The 5,846-nt window shown below is 34.8% G+C and overlaps 1 long non-coding RNA gene across 1 annotated transcript; it reads right to left on the reverse strand.

Annotated features, from left to right (window-relative positions):
* Nucleotides 1-3,869: 3,869 nt before the first annotated feature.
* LOC126892831 (uncharacterized) lies at nucleotides 3,870-5,580 on the reverse strand. The gene is made up of 2 exons (XR_007701017.1): nucleotides 5,169-5,580; nucleotides 3,870-4,683 (listed from the first exon to the last, which is right to left on the reverse strand). It is a non-coding gene; the product is annotated as an uncharacterized LOC126892831 (long non-coding RNA).
* Nucleotides 5,581-5,846: the final 266 nt, after the last annotated feature.

Below are 5,846 nucleotides of genomic sequence, written 5' to 3' on the forward strand. Positions count from 1 at the left end.
CTAGAAATTTCAAATTAGGACGACAAAAATTACATTTCTCTAAATTAACCGTGAGATTAGCCTCTTTAAGGCGTGAAAATAATTTCTCCAATATATCAATATGTGAGGAAAAATCAGGAGTAACAACTATAATGTCATCTAGATAATAAAATACAAATGGTTCAAGTTGTGGACCAATAACCAAGTCCATTAAACGACACATTGTTTGCGGAGCTGAAACTAGACCGAAAGGCATTGTGACAAATTGAAATAACCCTTTACCACTGACAGCGAAAGCAGTATACTTCTTACTCTCTTCGCTTAACGGAATCTGTAAGAAGGCTTTGGATAAATCGATCGAAGAGATATATTTGGCATTCTGAAGTTTGCTCAGAATTATATCTATCCGAGGGATGGGATAAGCATCTCGATTAGTAGTGATACTATTAAGTTTGCGACCATCGAAGCATACTCTGAATGATCCATCCTTCTTCTTTGTCATCCATAAGGGACTACAAAATGACGACGTCGACTTTTCGATAATGTTTAAAGAGAGCATCGAATCAATTTCTTTACTTAAATCTGCTTGCCATGCCTGAGGTATGGGATATTGATATTGCCTGAAAGGAGTTGTAGTGTTCACTTCGATAGTATGAGATATTAAATGTGTACGACCTAATTTATCCTTGGAAGAGATAGATGAAAATTTAGAGATAATATTCTCTAACTGTTTTTGCTCTAAGCTAGACAAACTAGAGAACTCATGAATGGCACTTAAAGTTGCAACATTAAAGGAAGATATAAACAATGAAAAATCTGAGCAATTTAGTGTACTATTAAATGCATTCAAGAAATCCATGCCAAGAATTATAGAATTTTTAACTGAAGGTATAACATAAAATGTAATCAGTTTCCGAATATTGGCAACTACGATTTCTGTGTCAAATTTACCTGTAATTGACTGTATAGCACCATCTGCAGTAGAGACTTGTAAAGAAGAAATAGGCATAACATTAATATCAGTATTTTCTAGTAATTTCAGCGAATACGAACCTATTAAAGAAATGTTCGAGCCACTATCTAATAGAGCTAAACACGATTGTCCTAATATTTCAATTTCAAGATAAGGTCTATTATCGTTATGTTTCCTAACTAATAAAGAATTTAGATCAAAATCCAAAATATCTGATTTATTTTCAAAATTATCTGGTACTAACATAGACATATTATTATCATTTACTAACTTACAACCTGGTATAGAATTTGGAACTGTTTCCTCGCCTTGATTACGCTTATTACTAAAATTCCAGCTTAAGACTGGGGGGAATAACCTACGATCAAGCAAACCGCTCGAGTCAACTGAAGTGTTACTAACAATTACTTTTTCCCTGATTTCGGTTTGCGTGTTGGCCTCCGGTTGGAAGTGGTTCTTCCTTCCTGAGAGGTGTTCGAACTGCTGGCGGGTATTGGACCTGAAGCTTCGTCTACAGCTGCGGTCATATTCCCTGATGGGGCTGCTGTTTGAGGAACGCTCAGGGTACGAGCCTCTGCATGCTCGTTTCCCGAACACTTAAAACAATTTCGTTTCAGTGTGTTATCTTTACCACAACCGTGGCAGAAAATCCGGGTTTGGGGTCTAGAACAATCCCGAAATGCGTGACCAGCTTCCTGACAATTCCAACAAGAAAAAGAAGAAGTAGCCACAGACACATTCGGTGTATGGGGTCTAGATTGCCAAGAACGATTTCTCGAGGAGTGAGAATTAAAACCAGGACCAGAATTAAATCGCGAGGTTGTAGGAGGATTAAAAGACCAAGATAAAGTTTCCTCTAATCGTTTACATTTTTCTGTGAGTTCTTCTATACTGGCTATATCAACCAGTGCCAATTGGGCATGGTAAAAAGGTAGTAAACATTTTAAAATTATTTTTATTTTCGAACTATCCGTTAAAGGAGTGTCTAGTCGACTACACATGCCTAACATAGTGTTGATAAACATGGTCACTGATTCTCCAGGTTTCTGCTTGTGGTTCTTGATCTCGTCTAAGAGATCAGTTTGGAAAGAATAAGGCAGAAAATCGGATTTTAGTTTCTGAGCCAAACCAGTCCAAGTGGTAAAGCTACCACGGTTGTTCATAAACCACGTAAAAGCATGGCCTGTAAATAGTTCGGCAGAAGCCGAAAAAAGATCTTCCTCACTCACACCTCTCGAAACACGAAGACATTCTACCCTATCTAAAAATGAAATTACTTGGTCATAATGACCTTCACCAGAAAACGAAACTCCCCACTTATGTACCTGCACAGGCTTGGGATGTAACAAGGAATTAGAGGCTTGAACCGAAGAAACAGGAGTGGACGTGGCTAGAGGATTTACTCGAGAATCGAGTTCACCTTCTAGACTGAGTATCCTAATGGACATAGAGCGTTTGTAAAGTTGTTGCTCCTCATCTGAGCAACATAATAAGTGGACACGACCAGAGATATGAGCAAGACGTGAAATGTATCTAGAATACATGCTATCATGGACAGTCCCTCTAAAATTATTTATCTTTTGCGTAAGATCCTCTAGTGTCTCATTTATTCCCTGTTGTTGTTCCAGGAAAGGAATAGCTGCAGCTGAAATTTGTCGGAAACTCCTATTTCCTTGCTCTTGTTTAAGAGCACCACGCAATAGACTGCGTTTTCTATCACATTTAGCGGCTTCTTCAACCTCTATTTCCCTGATCCTCAGCTCATAGTCCAATTCCTTAACCAACAAATGTTCTGGCTGAAAGGTACACATGGTGGTAGTGAAAATTTAGTAACAATAAACCCAACCCAACAAAGACAAACCGAACCCAACCCAACAACGACCAATTAACCGACAATCTATTTAACGAGCTGCTAAACCGATGAATGAATAAACCGACAAACCAAATATAACCGATATATATATATATATATATATATATATATATATATATATATATATTTGGGGTAGATATTTAAAATAATTCAAGCAAATATTTAGTGTAAATGTATATAAAAAAAATCTTTGTAAATTATATATAGGTACAGAATGCAACAACTTAGCAAAACTATAGTATATTGCAGCTGCACCTAGATCAAAATCAGTAATGTACCTAGATATCAAAAAAATAAATCATTCAAAATTTTCCAAACTAAATCAGGTATCACCAAACCGATCAGACCGAAATGTCAACCAATATACCTGTTCAACTATTATCCTACTCAAGATTTACGATTATTATTTTAAATAAATTAAAATAGTACCAATACAGCAATATAAGTGCACTAGTTTATTACTTTTTTCCAAGTAACGTACAAAAGAACAAACATATATCTCTATATAACTCTAAATTATACAACAATGAACCAGATAGATACTTACTAGAAAAGTTTTCAACAAAAGCAACCAAAATAAAAGAAGATAATATATTATACTGTCTTATTGAGAAGTCGGGCCCCACGTTGGGCGCCAATTGTAACGAATTATGTGTTAATTATAACAATTCTGTAGGTGATGTGGAAGAATATATATAAGCTTTGAAGGAGTAGCTTAATTGCTTGTTAAGTGTTATTGAGCTGGCTAGCTGGATATGTAAGAGACCTTTTGTGTGCCTCAGGAAAGGATCAGGCCGAATTTGCACACCCGAAATAAGACGATAACTAGTAAAGTACTGAAGTGTTCAAGCAAATAAATTAAAAATAAAAAAGAGTGAAAAGAAGAGAAATATTGACCAAGAAGATATTTAGAAGTACGGAAGAGGGCGCCTGGTGAATTTTACTTCACCGAGTGACTTATACTGCTGCTTGCATCTACTTATTACTGTTATAGTACTATTACTTTGACCTAGATCTGCGAATTTATAGGAAATAAAACATATATTTAGGTACAACTAACAAATTTAATGAAACAAACCTATAACCCCTATATACAATTTTTATACACTAGCTAAACCGGACGTACTAAGCTATGACACTCCTGTTGATAACACAGGTTTTTACAATATGTGAAAAATATGAAAAGAATGGTTTATATATGAAAGTTAATTAATGTAAAAATGTATGTACAAATTTGTTGTTAATGAAGAAGCCAATATTGGCTGACAATATCGTATCTGTTCGGAGGTGATAAACGTAAGTATAATACCTGACAATGAAATCAAAGTTTCGATAAGGATTCAAACTGAGATAATGTGCACACTATCTTTACAGATAGTTTATAATCCCCCCTACTATTTTAAAATAAATGAGCTAACCTTGAAATATAAAATTTTTGAAAAATTATTGTTTAGTTTAATTATGTTTAAGAAAATGAAGGTATACTATTATTAGGATTATTAAGTTATTGATACAAAAAAAAATAGGTAAAAGTGCAAATATTATTAAAACAAATTACAATCAAATTGACTTATAAAAACCTGTCCGGTCTACCAAGTGACCATGGGTTCTCCAACTCTTTCCAGGGAATGATCAGAGGCCCAAGGAAGGTAGCTTGCGGTGTTCCTCAACCTAGGAGGGAGGTGTATCCTTGTTACCAACTGGAGATACCTCTCAGTACCGGCGAATTCCAAAAATAAATTCCATAAAAACCAAGATTCCAATAAAATCAAAACTTCCAAATATGTCCCAAAATTTCCCACTCTTTCCCAAAAATTATTCTTATTTCTGTTTGACTAAATCTTCTATTCTCCAGCGACTAAAAGAAAACAAAAATCTTTCAGTCATATTACTTCTTTTGAGTAACATGAAACACGGTATGTAGGAAGGTATTTATAAAAAGTTTGTAGAAAAAACTTGAAACAAAAAGTTGAATCACTGATGTGTGTAATTGAAGTATGATTGACCTTGATTCTTTTTCCATGTGAAGACATTTGAAAAACTAAACTATGGTTAAGGATTACTTGTTGCAAAATATGATTGTAAAGTTGGATGTTACAAGAAGGATTTCTTTACAGACGTAAACTAAAAGTAAAGGAAAATGTCGTTAAGTCAGAAATTACTTTGAACTGGACATATAATTTTAAAGAATCTTTCTCAGTAGAATACATAAATTTGGTAGTTATAGGGACTACTTAAGACCTGATGGTTACAGAATAACAATTTTCCTAATGTAAGTATGGTATTGAAAATGAGAAAATGGTTATTTTTTTTTCCTTGGCAAGAACAAAAAATGGCGCTTACCCAATGTCCAGAATCCTCCGATATTGGAACTAAAACAGCACTCTCACCATAATTTATACCATAAAATAAACTTCTTTCCAACTTAAATGCATTCCTTTTCAACTAAATAATTATTTTCTAAATAAAATAAAATGGCTAGACACCGGTCGCTGGAAAATCACATCATTTGCAGACGGCTACCGAAGATCAAGTAACCATCAACTTTCACTTTCTTTCCGTCCTGTCAACAGGCGGAAATTGTCATTTACCCATGAGCCAACGAATAAATGTAAAATTCACTAACCATACTACCAACCAAAATAATTATAATGGGCTCAAGTTTAGATTACACTCTATGCGAGTGAACGTATACCGGGTTGCATACTTAATAGTTACAGAAATGAATCTTATAGTAACGATCGGGATACTGATCGTTACAACTTTTCAATCAGGCTCTGGAAGATATTTTTAAAAGATTAGAATGGAACGAAAAAGGTATAAAAATTTGTGGACAACGCTTGAACCACCTAAGGTACGCTGATGACATCGAATTGATAACCGATAAAAAAGAAGAATTGTTTGAAATTAGTGATGAGCAAAACAAGAACAAGACCAAGACCAGGCTAGTCTTGGTCTTGGTCTTGTTCTTGCAAGCTTGGTCTTGGTCTTGGTCTTGCAGCTAAAAGGCAGTCTTGGTCT

The sequence above is a fragment of the Diabrotica virgifera genome, chromosome 9 (genome assembly GCF_917563875.1).
Source record: "Diabrotica virgifera virgifera chromosome 9, PGI_DIABVI_V3a".
NCBI classification, from domain to species: domain Eukaryota; kingdom Metazoa; phylum Arthropoda; class Insecta; order Coleoptera; family Chrysomelidae; genus Diabrotica; species Diabrotica virgifera.